Source organism: Meles meles, chromosome X, assembly GCF_922984935.1.
Source record: "Meles meles chromosome X, mMelMel3.1 paternal haplotype, whole genome shotgun sequence".
Lineage (NCBI taxonomy): Eukaryota > Metazoa > Chordata > Mammalia > Carnivora > Mustelidae > Meles > Meles meles.
This window is the reverse complement of record NC_060087.1, coordinates 104,170,060-104,186,405: the sequence shown is the minus strand read 5'-3', so window position 1 is coordinate 104,186,405 and position 16,346 is coordinate 104,170,060. Positions and strand designations below refer to the sequence as shown.

The 16,346-nt window shown below is 37.7% G+C and overlaps 1 pseudogene; it reads right to left on the bottom strand.

Annotated features, from left to right (window-relative positions):
* Nucleotides 1-14,965: 14,965 nt before the first annotated feature.
* LOC123935132 lies at nucleotides 14,966-15,461 on the bottom strand (annotated as a pseudogene).
* Nucleotides 15,462-16,346: the final 885 nt, after the last annotated feature.

Genomic DNA, 16,346 nt, shown 5'->3' with positions numbered 1-16,346 from the left:
ATATTGAAGGCATGCTGTAATATCTGCTGTAATCTATTTATATTCATGGAGGAATCATATGCTTTATTCTTTGCAGTGGAACACCTCTTTCTCCTTGAGAAATTTTTAGGACTTCTTCTTTATTATTATTATTCTATTTTTATTATTCTGTATATCTTATTCTATAATTTCACAATATTGTGTTTGGGTATGTTTTTATTTTTCATGTCTCCTTGGCACTCAATGGATGTTTTCAATTTGAAGACACATGTCTTTCTTCAGGTCTGATAATTTTTCTTGTGCTATTTTTTAGAATTCTTCTTTTCTTTTTTTTTTTATTTATCTGAGACACCTTATTAGATATTGGACCTCCTGCCTTGATTTTAGGCATTTTGTGTCTTTGTTCTCATTTTCTTTGAGTAATTTCATTTTTATTTGGAGAATTTCCCTTGACTCCATATTTTGTACCCCCTTTTTAATATTTATTACCACATATTTAATTTTAAAGTTATTTGAATTATCCCTTGATCCTCATCACACCATATTCTTAAGTTATATGCACAATATCTTCTTAAAACTTTTACAGTATTTATCATACTACTGTAGGTATGCATGTATTTTTTTGCCACTTAAGCTCTTTTTTAATTTAAGTATAATTAACATACAATGTTATGTTAGTTTCAGGTGTACAATATACTGATTTGATAGTTCTATACATTACTCAGTGCTTACCACATTAAGTGTAGTAACATCTGTCACTACATTATTAAGATATTGCTGTCTATATTTCTTTTTTATTATGTTACTCACCATACAGTGCATCATTAGTTTTTGATGTAGTGTTACATGATTCATTGTTTGCCTACAACACCCAGTGCTCCATGCAATATGTGACCTAATATCCATCACCAGCCTCACCCATCCCCCCACCACCTCCCTTCTAAAACCCTCAGTTTGTTTCTTGGAATCCATAGTCTCTTATGGTTCATCTCCCCCTCTGATTTCCTGCCCTTCATTTTTCCCTTCTTTCTCCTAATGTCGTCCATGCTATTCCTTATGGTCCACAAATATGTGAAGCCATATGATAATTGACTTTTTCTCTTTGACTTATTTCACTTAGCATAATCTCCTCAAGTCCCATCCATGTTGATGCAAAAAGTTAGGTATTCATCTTTTCTGATGGCTGAGTAATATTCCATTTGTATATGGACCACATCTTCTTTATCCATTTGTCTGTTGAAGGGCATCTCAGTTCTTTGCACAGTTAGGTTATTGTGGACATTGCTACTCTGAACACTGGGGTACATATGGCCCTTCTTTTCACTACATCTGTATCTTTGGAGTAAATATCCAGTAGTTCAATTGCTGGGCCATAGAGTAGCTCTATTTTTAATTTTTTGAGGAACGTCCACACTATTTTCCAAAGTGGCTGTACCAACTTGCATTCCCACCAACAGTGTAAGACAGTTCCCCTTTCTCCACAGCCTCTCCCACATTTACTGTTTCTTGCCTGTCAATTGTTGCCATTGTAACTGTGTAAGGTGGTATCTTAGTGCGGTTTTGATTTGAATTTCCCTGATGGCTAATGATGATGAACATTTTTTCGTGTGTCTGTTAGCCATTTGTATGTCTTCATTGTAGAAGTGTTTGTTCATGTCTTCTGCCCATTTTCTGATTTGATTATTAGTTTTTTGGGTGTTGAGTTTAAGAAGTTCTGTATAGATCTTGGATATTAGCCCTTTGTCTGTAGGGTCATTTGCAGATATCTTCTCCAATTTCATGGGTTGCCACTTTGTTTCTTTGACTGTTTCTCCACAGATTTGCATTCAGATATTCCTAAGAGTTCCCTTTTCTCCACATCTTCACAACATTTGTTATTTCTGGTTTTGTTTGTTTGTTTGTTTGTTTGTTTTTAACAGACACCCTAAAAGGTATGAGGTAATATCTTATTGTGGTTTTAAATTGCATTTTGCTAATGATTAGTGATGTTAGGCATTGGCAACATGTATGTCTTCTTTGGGAAATGTCTGTTCAGTTCCTTTGCCCATTTTTTAATTGGATCATTTGTTTCTTTGCTATTGAGTTGTAAGTGTTCCTTATATATTTTGAATATTCACCCCTTATCAAATATGTGGCTTGCAAATGTTTTCTCTCATTCCATAAGTTGTCTTTTCATCTTGTTGATATTTTATTTTTATTGTGCAGGAACTTTAAAGGAACTTACTTTTCTTCCCTTTCCATGTAGTCTTGAATCAAAAAAAAAAAAAATCATTGTTAAGACAATATCAGGGAGTTTTCCCCCGTGATTTTCTTATAGTAGTTTTTGATTTTGAAGTCTTAAGCTTAAGTTTTTAATCTATTTTTAGTTAAAACCAGACAAAGACCCCACCAAAGGGGTGCCTGGGTGGCTCAGTGGTTTAAGCTGCTGCCTTCGGCTCAGGTCATGATCTCAGGGTCCTGGGATCGAGTCCCACATCGGGCTCCCTGCTCAGCAGGGAGCCTGCTTCCCTCTCACTCTCTCTGTCTGCCTCTCTGCCTACTTATGATCTCTCTCTGTCAAATAAATAAATAAAATCTTAAAAAAAAAAAGACCCCACCAAAAAGTAGAATTACAGACCAATATCCCTGATGAACACGGATGCAAAAATCCTCACCAAAATACTAGCCAATAGGATCCAACAGTACATTAAAAGGATTATTCACCATGACCAATTGGCATTTATTCCTGGGCGGCAAGGTTGGTTCAACAACTGCAAATCAATCAATGTGATACAAAACATTAATAAAAGAAAGAACAAGAACCATATGATATTCTCAGTAGATGCTGAAAAAGTATTTGATGAAGTACAGCATTCTTTTTTGATCAAAACTCTTCACATTGTAGGGACAGAGGGTATATACCTCAATATCATAAAAACCGTCTATGAAAAACGCACAGCAAACATCATTCTCAATGTGGAAAAACTGAGAGCTTTTCCGCTAAAGTCAGGAACATGGCAGGGATATTCACTATCACCACTGCTATTCAACATAGTACTAGAAGTCCTAGCCTCAGCAATCAGACAACAAAAAGAAATTAAAGGCATCCAAATCAGCAAAGAAGTCAAACTCTCAGTTTTTGCAGATGATATGATAGTTTATGTGGAAAACCCAAAAGACTCCCCTCCAAAACTGCTAGAACTCATACAGGAATTCAGGAAAGTGTCAGGATATAAAATCAATGCACAGAAATCAGTTGGATTTCTATATACCAACAGCAAGACAGAAGAAAGAGAAATTAAGGATTCAATCCCATTTACAATTGCACACAAAACCATGAGACACTGAGGAATAAAGCTAACCAAAGAGGCAAAGAATCTATACTCAGAAAACTATGAAGTACTCATGAAAGAAATTGAGGAAGACACAAAGAAATGGAAAAACGTTCCATGCTCATGGACTTGGAAGAACAAATATTGTGAAAATGTCTGTGCTATCCAGAGCAATATATAGATTCAATGTAATCCCTATCAAAATACCACCAACATTTTTCACAGAGCTGGAACAAATAATCCTAAAATTTACACAGAACCAGAAAATACCCTAATAGCCAGAGGGTTGCTGGGGAGTGGGGGGAGGACAAATAGGGTGGCTGGATTATGGACATTGGGGAGGGTATGTGCTATGGTGATTGCTGTGAATTGTGTAAGACTGATGATTCACAGACTTGTACCCCTGAAGCAAAGAATACATTATACGTTTGGGGGGGGGGGGAACGAAGGCCAATATTTTCTGTACTTACTATGAGCCAGGTAGTGTTCTAAGTTTCTTGTTGATGTTGTTTTACCTGTAGTGACTGATTTAATACTGATGACAATCCTGAGGTAGCTGCTGTTATTATCACGATTTTATATATAGGTAAACTAAGGCACAGAGAGGTCAACTAGCTTGCCTAACGTCTCACAGCTAGTACATTGTAGTGATGGAATTTGAAAATCATATAGTCTGGCTATAAATGCTTGATTCTATAAATTCAGGATTTAACTACTATGAAATGAATCCTAAATAAAATTAAATTGGCAAAAGATATGAACAGCTAATTTATAGAACTGTATTAAAAGTACATAAAGTATATAAAGTATAACTATATTAAAATATGTCCAATCTTTTTAGTAATCAAACAATTTCAAATTAAAACAGCAATGAGACACCCATTTTGCCTATTAAATTATCATGGATTAATAAATGGTAATAAAACTAGTGGAGATGAACACTCGCATATATTTCTTATATAGTAAAAATTATTACAATGTCTTTCAAAAAATAAGGTTTTTAGAATATTTCTAACCTTCAGATACATGTATCCTCTGACACTAATTATTTTTCTAGGAATCTTGCCTAACTTTTTAAAATAGAAAATATTAATGGCTGTTCATGTCCTCTGCCCATTTCTTGATTGGATTGTTTGTTCTTTGGATGTTGAGTTTGCTAAGTTCCTTATAGATTTTGGATACTAGCCCTTTATCTGATATGTCGTTTGCAAATATCTTCTCCCATTCTGTCAGCTGTCTTTTGGTTTTGTTAACTGTTTCCTTTGCTGTGCAAAAGCTTTTGATCTTGATGAAATCCCAATAGTTCATTTTTGCCCTTGCTTCCCTTGCCTTTGCCGTTGTTCCTAGGAAGATGTTGCTGCGGCTGAGGTCGAAGAGGTTGCTGCCTGCGTTCTCCTCAAGGATTTTGATGGATTCCTTTCTCACATTGAGGTCCTTCATCCATTTGGAGTCTATTTTCGTGTGTGGTGTAAGGAAGTGGTCCAATTTCATTTTTCTGCATGTGGCTGTCCAATTTTCCCAGCACCATTTATTGAAGAGGCTGTCTTTTTTCCATTGGACATTCTTTCCTGCTTTGTCGAAGATTAGTTGACCAAAGAGTTGAGGGTCGATTTCTGGGCTCTCTATTCTGTTCCACTGGTCTATGTGTCTGTTTTTGTGCCAGTACCATGCTGTCTTGATGATGACAGCTTTGTAATAGAGCTTGAAGTCCGGAATTGTGATGCCACCAACTTTGGCTTTGTTCTTCAATATTCCTTTGGCTATTCGAGGTCTTTTCTGGTTCCATATAAATTTGAGGATTATTTGTTCCATTTCTTTGAAAAAAATGGATGGTATTTTGATAGGGATTGCATTAAATGTGTAGATTGCTTTAGGTAGCATAGACATTTTCACAATATTTATTCTTCCAATCCAGGAGCATGGAACATTTTTCCATTTTTTTGTGTCTTCCTCAATTTCTTTCATGAGTACTTTATAATTTTCTGTGTATAGATTCTTAGTCTCTTTGGTTAGGTTTATTCCTAGGTATCTTATAGTTTTGGGTACAATTGTGAATGGGATTGACTCCTTAATTTCTCTTTCTTCAGTCTTGTTGTTGGTGTACAGAAATGCAACTGATTTCTGTGCATTGATTTTATATCCTGACACTTTACTGAATTCCTGTACAAGTTCTAGCAGTTTTGGAGTGGAGTCTTTTGGGTTTTCCACATATAGTATCATATCATCTGCGAAGAGTGATAGTTTGACTTCTTCTTTACCAATTTGGATGCCTTTAATTTCTTTTTGTTGTCTGATTGCTGAGGCTAGGACTTCTAATACTATGTTGAATAGCAGTGGTGATAATGGACATCCCTGCCGTGTTCCTGACACAATGGAATACTATGCAGCCATCAAAAGAAATGAAATCTTGCCATTTGCGACGACGTGGATGGAACTAGAGCGTATCATGCTTAGTGAAATAAGTCAATCGGAGAAAGACAACTATCATATGATCTCCCTGATATGAGGACATGGAGAAGCAACATGGGGGGGGAGGGGGATAGGAGAAGAATAAATGAAACAAGATGGGATTGGGAGGGAGACAAACCATAAATGACTCTTAATCTCACAAAACAAACTGGGGGTTGCTGGGGGGAGGTGGGATTGGGAGAGGGGGAGCGGGCTATGGACATTGGGGAGGGGAGGCGAACCATAAGAGACTATGGACTCTGAAAAACAACCTGAGGGTTTTGAAGGGTCAGGGGTGGGAGGTTGGGGGAACAGGTGGTGGGTGATGGGGAGGGCACGTTTTGCATGGAGCACTGGGTGTTGTGCAAAAAGAATGAATACTGTTACGCTGAAAAAATTAATAAAAGGGGAAAAAAAAAAAAAGAATGAATACTGTTACGCTGAAAAAAATAAAATGAGAAAAAAAAAAAAAAAAAAAAAAGAAAATATTAATGGAAGCACAATGCTGATAGTTTAAAATAATTCAAATTAGAAAAATGTCATTCAGTCATTTATTCATTCATAAATTCAATCACAAGTATTTGTTCACCAGCAACAACATGCCAGATACTGAGACCCTGGGAATCTAGTAATGAGACACATAAAATCACTTCTCTCAAAAGGTTTACATCTTATTGGAGGAAGATAGGCAATAAACAAATAAAAAAGAAAAATATCAAGTACTTATAAGCATTATAATGAAGAAAAACATGATGAGTTGATGGAGAGAAACTGAAAGCTAATTTAAGTAAATAGGTGATGGCATTTAAAGTGAGACTGAGGTAAACTCTAAGACAGAAAAACATTTGCCATATCTGAGTGATAGAAAGACGGCTGGTTCTGTCCTATCAACCAAAGAAGGAGGAAGATTTACATAGGACTTTGTAGGCTCAGGAAGGAATTTGAATTTTATTCTAAATGTCCTGAGAAGTTACTGAAAGATCTTGAAAAGAATATAACAAACTGATTATATTTTCAAGGCTCACTTTGGCTGTTTTTTGGATGAAATAAAAGAAAACAAAATAAGAAACAGAAGAAACATTTTTTTTAAAGATTTTTTAAAATTTATTCATGAGAGGGAAAAAAAGAGGCAGAGGCAGACGGAGAAGCAGGCTCACTGCTCAGGCAGAGGCTCGATGTGGGACTCCATCCCAGGACCCTGGGCTCATGACCTGGGCCGAAGGCAGACACTTAGCTGAATGAGCCACCCAGGTGCCTAAAACAGAAGAAATTTTTGAAAGCTATTACAGTACTCTAGATGAAAGTTAATTAATGTTGCCTTAGACTAGAGCATTCATGAAGACTGAGGAAGTGGATGGATTCCAGATATATTTTGGAGGTAGAAGTCAAAGCATGAGTGGTTAACTTTGTTAAATAGTGCTTATGAGTTGAGAAAGTTGAGCCAGAGCAGTGACTATTGGATATGGTAATGTTGGAGGTCCCTGGAGATGTTAACAGAAGTTTTAGTGGCCTGGTAGTGGTGAAACGCTGAATGAGTAGAAAATGCTAGATGACAAAGAACAATAGTCAAGGGCCTTGGGGTACATTTGCACACTGTAGATATTTAACTTGGTAAATATTTTGGAAGGCTGTTTAGCATGGTGAATATTTTCAGAGTATTTAGCATATTATGATCATACTCAAAATAAAAGTTAAAGAAAACACTAGGATTCAAAATTATAAATAGAAATTAATTTTGTAAATAATAAATAAGCATACCGGAACCAGGATATTAAGTAAACTATTAAAAACAACACTTTTGGGGGGAGGAGTCAAGATGGCAGAGAAGTAGCAGGCTGAGACTACATCAGGTAGCAGGAGATCAGTTAGATAGCTTATCAAACCACTGCAAACACCTACAAATCCAACAGGCAATTGAAGAGAAGAAGAGCAGCAATTCTAGAAACAGAAAATTGACCACTTTCTGAAAGGTAGGACCGGCGGAGAAGTGAATCCAAAGCGACAGGAAGATAGACCACGGGGGGAGGGGCCAACTCCCAGCAGGAGGTGGAACAATGGAGCACAAAATCAGGACTTTAAAAAGTCTGCTCCACTGAGGGACATCGCTCCAGAGGCTAAACTGGGGTGAAGCCCATGCGGGGTTAGCATGGCCCCAGGTCCTACAGGTCACAGAAGGATCGGGGGTATCTGAGTGTCACAGAGCTTGCAGGTATTAGAGCGGGGAAGCCGACTACAGAGACAGAGCTGAGGAGTGAGCTCTCAGCTGGGGGTTACCTTGAACCAGTCACAGGCTGGGTGAGCTCGGAGCGCAACTGGAGGCCAGGGAGACGGGAGTGATTGAGCGCTTTTCTCTGAGGACGCACTGAGGAGTAGGGCCCCAAGCTCTTAGCTCTTCCGGGCCAGAGATTGGCAGGCTGCCATTTTCATTCCCATCCTCCGGAACTCTACGGAAGGCGTTCAGGGAACAAAAGCTCCCAAAAGCGAGCCCGAGCGGATTACTTACCTCAGCCCCTGGTAAGGGCGGTGCAATTCCGCCTCCAGCAAAGACACTTGAGAATCACTACAACAGGCGCCTCCCCTAGAAGATCAAAAGAAATCCAGCCAAGACCAAGTTCACTTACCAAGGAGAACAGTGGAATTCCAGCGGAGGAGAAAGCAAAGCATGGAAATCATGGCTTTCTCCCCATGATTCTTTAGTCTTGCAGTTAATTTAATTTTTTAATTTAATTTTTTTTCTTCTGCTAACTTTTTTTAACCTTAACCCTTTCCTTTTTTTTTAAGATTTTATTTATTTATTTGGCAGACAGATCACAAGTAGGCAGAGAGGCAGGCAGAGAGAGAGAGGAGGAAGCAGCAGAGAGCCCGATGTGGGGCTCAATCCCAGGACCCTGGGATCATGACCTGAGCCGAACGAAGGCAGAGGCTTAACCCACTGAGCCACCCAGGCACCCCTACCCTTTCCTTTTTAAACGTTTTTTTAACTAGTTTATCTTAACAATACCTTTCATAAAAAAAAATCTTTTTTTTGAACCTTCAATATTATAGTCATATTTTATCCTTCATTGTATCTAACTTTATTTTTTGTATACACATAGAGTTTTTTCTTCTAAAAAATTTGGGGTACAACTTCCTCTAATAGATCAAAATATACCCTAAATCTAGCTCCAGGTTTGTTCTAGTCTCCAGCCCTGGCAAATCTCTCCACTTTCTTTTCCTTTATTCTCCCAACCAACTTACCTTATCAACTTCTTTTTTAGAAATTAAAATTTTTTTTTTCATCTTTATAGGCATATTCCATCCCTTCATTGTGTTCACCCTTATATATGTTTTTCACTCTTTAAAATTTTGGGAGGTAGTTTCTTCAAAGAGACCAAAATACTCCCAAAATTAAGTGGGTGACCCTGTTGTAGTCACCAGTCTAATATATATATATATATATATATATATATATATATATATATATTTCTTTTTTATATTTTTTCTTTATTTGTTTTCATTTTTTAATATTTTTTCTGAACTTCTTTTTATCCCCCCCCACTATTTGGGATCTCTTCTGATTTAGTTAAAGCATATTTTCCTGGGGTCTTTTTCACCCTTTTAGTATTTTATTTGCTCCTTCATATATTCTTATCTGGACAAAATGACAAGGCGGAAAAACTCACCACAAAAAAAAGAACAAGAGGCAGTACCAAAGGCTAGGGACCTAATCAATACAGACATTGGTAATATGTCAGATCTAGAGTTCAGAATGATGATTCTCAAGGTTTTAGCCAGGCTCAAAAAAGGCATGGAAGATATTAGAGAAACCCGCTGTGCAGAGATAAAAGACCTTTCTGGAGAAATAAAAGAACTAAAATCTAACTGAGTTGAAATCAAAAAAGCTATTAATGAGGTGCAATTAAAAAAAATGGAAGCTCTTACTGCTAGGATAAATGAGGCAGAAGAAAGAATTAGTGATAAAGAAGACAAAATGACAGAATAAAGAAGCTGAGCAAAAGAGAGACAAACAGATACTGGACCATGAGGGGAGAATTCAAGAAATAAGTGACACCATAAGACGAAACAACATTAGAATAATTGGGGTTCCAGAAGAAGAAGAAAGAGAGAGGGGAGCAGAAGGTATATTGGAGAGAATTATTGTAGAGAATTTCCCTAATATGGGAAAGGGAACAAGCATCAAAATCCAGGAGGTGCAGAGAACCCCTCCCAAAACTAACAGGAATAGGTCCACACCCTGTCACCTAATAGTAAAATTTACAAGTCTTAGCAACAAAGAAAAACTCCTGAAAGCAGCCTGGGAAAAGAAGCCTATAACATACAAGGGTAAAAATATTAGATTGGCAGCAGACTTATCCACAGAGACCTGGCAGGCCAAAAAAGAACTGGCATGATATATTCAGAGCACTAAATGAGAAAAACATGCAGCCAAGAATACTATATCCAGCAGGCTATCATTGAAAAGAGAAGGAGAGATAAAAAGCTTCCAGGAAAACAAAGACTGAAAGAATTTGCAAACACCAAACCAGCTCTACAGGAAATATTGAAAGGGGTCCTCTAAGCAAAGAGAGAGCCTAAAAGTAGTAGATCAGAAAGGAACAGAGACAATATACAGTAACAGTCACCTTACAGGCAATACAATGGCACTAATTCATATCTCTCAATAGTTACCCTGAATGTAAATGGGCTAAATGCCCCAATCAAAAGACACAGGGTATCAGAATGGATAAAAAAACAAAACCCATCTATATGTTGCCTACAAGAAACTCATTTTAGACCCAAAGACACCTCCAGATTTAAAGTGAGAGGATGGAAAACAATTTACCATGCTAATGGGCCTCAGAAGAAAGCTGGGGTGGCAATCCTTATATCAGATCAATTAGATTTTAAGCCAAAGACTATAATAAGAGATGAGGAAGGACACTATATCATACTCAAAGGGTCTGTCCAACAAGAAGATCTAACAATTTTAAATATCTATGCCCCTGACATGGGAGCAGCCAACTATAAAAAACAATTAATAACAAAATCAAAGAAACACATCAACAATAATACAATAATAGTAGGGGACTTTAACACTCCCCTCACTGAAATGGACAGATCATCCAAGCAAAAGATCAACAAGGAAATAAAGGCCTTAAATGAGACACCGGACCAGATGGACATCACAGATATATTCAGAACATTTCATCCCAAAGCAACAGAATACACATTCTTCTCTAGTGCTCATGGAACATTCTCCAGAATAGATCACATCCTGGGTCATAAATCAGGTCTCAACTCAAAAGATTGGGATCATTCCCTGCATATTTTCAGACCACAATGCTCTGAAGCTAGAACTCAGTCACAAGGGGAAATTTGGAAAGAACCCAAATACATGGAGACTAAACAGCATCCTTCTAAAGAATGAATGAGTCAACCAGAAAATTAAAGGATACTTGAAAAAATTCATGGAAACAAATGATAATGAAAACACAACAGTTCAAAATCTGTGAGACACAGCAAAGGCAGTCCTGAGAGGAAAATATATAGTGGTACAAGCCTTTCTCAAGAAACAAGAAAGGTCTCAAATATACAACCTAACCCTACACCTAAAGGAGCTGGAGAAAAAAAAAACAAAAACAAAGAAAGCCTAAACCCAGCAGGAGAAGAGAAATCATAAAGATCAGAGCAGAAATCAATGAAATAGAAACCAAAAAAACAATAGAACAAATCAAAGAAACTAGGAGCTGGTTCTTTGAACGAATTAATAAGACTGATAAACCCCTGGTGAGACTTATCAAAAAGAAAAGAGAAAGGACCCAAATAAATGAAATTATGAATGAAAGCGGAGAGATTACAGCCAACACCAAAGAAATACAAACAATTATAAGAACATACTATGAGCAACTCTATGCCAACAAATTTGACAATCTGGAAGAAATGGATGCATTCCTAGAGATGTATAAACTACCAAAACTGAACCAGGAAGAAATAGAAAACCTGAACAGACCCATAACCAGTAAGGAAATTGAAACAGTCATCAAAAATCTCCAAACAAACAAGAGCCCAGGGCCAGAAGGCTTCTCAGGGCAATTCTACCAAACATTTAAAGAAGAATTAATTCTTATTCTCCTGAAACTGTTCCAAAAAATAGAAATGGATGGAAAATGTCCAAACTCATTTTATGAGGCCAGCATCACCTTGATCCCCAAACGGGACAAGGATCCCGTCAAAAGAGAACTACAGACCAATATCCTTGATGAACACTGACGCGAAAATTCTTACCAAAATACCAGCCAATAGGATCCAACAATATATTAAAAGGATTATTCACCATGACCAAGTGGGATTTATTCCAGGGCTGCAAGTTTGGTTCAACATCCGTAACTCAATCAATGTGATACAATACACTAATAAAAGAAAGAACAAGAACCGTATGATACTCTCAATAGATGCTGAAAAAGCATTTGACAAAGTACAGCATCCCTTCTTGATAAAAACTCTTCAAAGTGTAGGGATAGAGGGCACATACCTCAATATTATCAAACCCACCTATGAAAAACCCACCGCAAATATCATTCTCAATGGAGAAAAACTGAAAGCTTTTCCACTAAGGTCAGGAACATGGAAGGGATGTCCATTATCACCACTGCTATTCAACATAGTACTAGAAGTCCTAGCCTCAGCAATCAGACAACAAAAAGAAATTAAAGGCATCCAAATCGGCAAAGAAGAAGTCAAACTATCACTCTTTGCAGACTATATGATACTATGTGTGGAAAACCGAAAAGACTCCACTCCAAAACTGCTAGAACTTGTACAGGAATTCAATAAATTGTCAGGATATAAAATCAATGCACAGAAATCAGTTGTATTTCTCTACACCAACAACAAGACGGAAGAAAGAGAAATTGAGGAGTCAATCCCATTTACAGTTGCACCCAAAACGATAAGATACCTAGGAATAAACCTAACCAAAGAGGCAAAGAATCTATACTCAGAAAACTATGAAGTACTCATGAAAGGAATTGAGGAAGACACAAAGAAATGGAAAAATGTTCCATGCTCCTGGATTAGAAGAACAAATACTGTGAAAATGGCTATGCTACCTAAAGCAATCTAGACACTTAATGCAATCCCTATCAAAATACCATCCATTTTTTCAAAGAAATGGAACAAATAATCCTAAAATTTATATGGAACCAGAAAAGACCTCGAATAGCCAAAGGAATATTGAAAAAGAAAGCCAAAGTGGGTGGCATCACAATTCCAGACTTCAAGCTCTATTACAATGCTGTCATCCTCAAGACAGTATAGTACTGGCACAAAAACAGACACATAGATCAATGGAACAGAATAGAGAGCCCAGAAATAGACCCTCAACTCTATGGTCAACTAATCTTCAGCAAAGCAGGAAAGAATGTCCAGTGGAAAAAAGACAGCCTCTTCACTAAATCGTGTTGGGACAATTGGACAGCCACATGCAGAAAAATGAAATTGGATCATTTCCTTACACCACACATGAAAATAGACTCAAAATGGATGAAGGACCTCAATGTGAGAAAGGAACCCATCAAAATCTTTGAGGAGAACACAGGCAGCAACCTCTTCGACCTCAGCCGCAGCAACGTCTTCCTAGGAACATCGCCAAAGGCAAGGGAAGCAAGGGCAAAAATGAACTATTGGGATTTCATCAAGATCAAAAGCTTTTGCACAGCAAAGGAAACAGTTAACAAAACCAAAAGACAGCTGACAGAATGGGAGAAGGTATTTGCAAACGACATATCAGATAAAGGGCTAGTGTCCAAAATCTATAAAGAGCTTAGGAAACTCAACACTCAAAGAACAAATAATCCAATCAAGAAATGGGCAGAGGACATGAACAGACATTTCTGCAAAGAAGACATCCAGATGGCCAACAGACACATGAAAAAATGCTCCACATCACTCGGCATCAGGGAAATACAAGTCAAAACCACAATGAGATACCACCTCACACCAGTCAGAATGGCTAAAATTAACAAGTCAGGAAATGACAGATGCTGGCGAGGATGTGGAGAAAGGGGAACCCTCCTACACTGTTAGTGGAAATACAAGCTGGTGCAACCACTCTGGAAAACAGCATGGAGGTTCCTCAAAAACTTGAAAATAGAGCTACCCTATGACCCAGCAATTGCACTACTGGGTATTTACTCTAAAGATACAAATGTAGTGATCTGAAGGGGCATGTGCACCCGAATATTTATAGCAACAATGTCCACAGTAGCCAGACTATGGAAAGAACCTAGATGTCCATCAACAGATGAATGGATAAAGAAGATATGGTATATATATATATATATACATATACATACACAATGGAATACTATGCAGCCATCAAAAGAAATGAAATCTTGCCATTTGCTAACGACATGGATGGAACTAAAGGGCATTATGCTTAGCAAAACAAGTCAATCAGAGAAAGACAACTATCATATGATCTCCCTGATATGAGGAAGTGCAGATGCAACATGTTGGGTTGGGGGATAGGAAAAGAATAAATGAAACAAGATGGGATTGGGAGGGAGACAAACCATAAATGACTCTTAATCTGAGAAAACAAACTGAGGGTTGCTGGGGGGAGGGAGGCCGGGAGAGGGGGGTGGGATTATGGACATTGGGGAGGGTATGTGCTATGGTGAGTGCTGTGAAGTGTGTAAACGTGGCGATTCACAGACCTGTCCCCTGGGGATAAAAATACATTATATGTTTATTAAAAAATTTAATAATAAAAACACAAAAAACACATAAATTCCATAAAACACACATGTGATTATGAATAAGTATCATAGCTATTTGGGGATAATAATACTGGCTTTTGGCTAAACAGATCAAATAGAAAAATAAATTTTATGCCCCAAACAATTACATGCAATGGATATTCAAGGTTGCTTGGAAAGAAGTCCAACAGTGACTATTAAATTTGTGAATATCAAGTATACATTATATATGTAAATTATTCAAATTCAAATCTTTTTGGCATTTTTATTTATGTATTTATTTATTTTGGTTTAGGTTTTATTTCATCATCATAAACTGAACTCTGCAATCCAACTAGACCTGGGGATAAGGTCTAGCTTCTGGAAGCTGCAGAATTGTAGGGAGAGCAGAGATTCTTGGGTAGTTTAAGCAGGTGGTTGTGAAGGGGCACTCTCCTGAACTACAGAAGGAATGCTCTGGTGGTTAAGACAAAACACAAGTCAGATTTATTAGATCCGTCCACAGTCAGCAATGGTGATCTTCTTGCTAGTCTTGCCGTTCCTAGACCTGAAGTGCTCCATGGCCTCCACAATGTTCATGCCCTCTATGACCTTGCCAAAGACTACATGCTTGCCATCCAACTACTCGGTCTTGGCAGTGCAGATGAAGAACTGGGAACAGTTCTTGTGGGGTCCTGCATTGGCCATGGACAGGATGCCCCGACCTGTGTGCTTCAGGATGAAATTCTTATCATCAAACTTCTCCACATAGATAGACTTGCCACCAGTGCCGTTATGGCATGTGAAGTCTGCACCCTGGTACATAAATCCTGGAATAATCCTGTGAAAGCAGGAACATTTATAACCAAATCCTTTCTTCCCAGTGCTCAAAGCACAAAAGTTCTCTGCTGTCTTTGGAACTTTGTCTACAAACAGCTCGAAGAGACATAGCCCAAGGACTCACCGTCCACAGCGATGTCAAAGAGAACACTGTGGGGCTGACCATTGCAGGGCGGCATGGGCAGCCCTGGGGAGGCGGCATCTGCTCTTTATGAATTTCTCCTGTAATTCTTCATTGTACATATACTTCGTATCTTTTGTTACTACTATGAATAGGAAATTTTTGGTTACATTACTTAACTGGTTATTACTGATAATTTGGAAAGGTATTGATAATATTATCCAGGTGTCTTGATAATTTATCTTATTGATTATAAAGGTTTTCAGATGATTCTTTGACTCTCCTGTGTGGGTAATCATCTCATCTCAGAAAGATCAATTTCTTTTTTCACTCTATACATTTTATTCATTTTCCTTTTTGTGTTGTATTATTTCTCTTCTATAACTCGCTTTTTTCTTGTATTAGTATCTCCTCTCCTAATTTTCTTGTCATTAGTATTTTTATAATAAACATTACAGAGAAGTTCTAGGTTCATGGAAAAAATAAATAGGAGGGGCGCCTGGGTGGCTCAGTGGGTTAAGCCGCTGCCTTCGGCTCAGGTCATGATCTCGGGGTCCTGGGATCGAGTCCCGCATCGGGCTCTCTGCTCAGCAGGGAGCCTGCTTCCCTCTCTCTCTCTCTGCCTGCCTCTCTGTCTATTTGTGATCTCTCTCTGTCAAATAAATAAATAAATAATCTTTAAAAAAATAAATAAATAGGAAATACAGAAATTTTCCATATACCTCCTGCCCTCACACATGCATAACCTCTACCATTATCAACATTCCAAATGGCATGGTACATTTTTTACAAGTGATAAATCTATATTGATATATCATTTCACCCAAAGTCCATAGTTTACATTAGGGTTCACTCTTGGTGTTGCACATCCTATGAGTTTGGACAAATTTATGATGACATGTTTAAAGTATCATAAAAAGTAGTTTCACT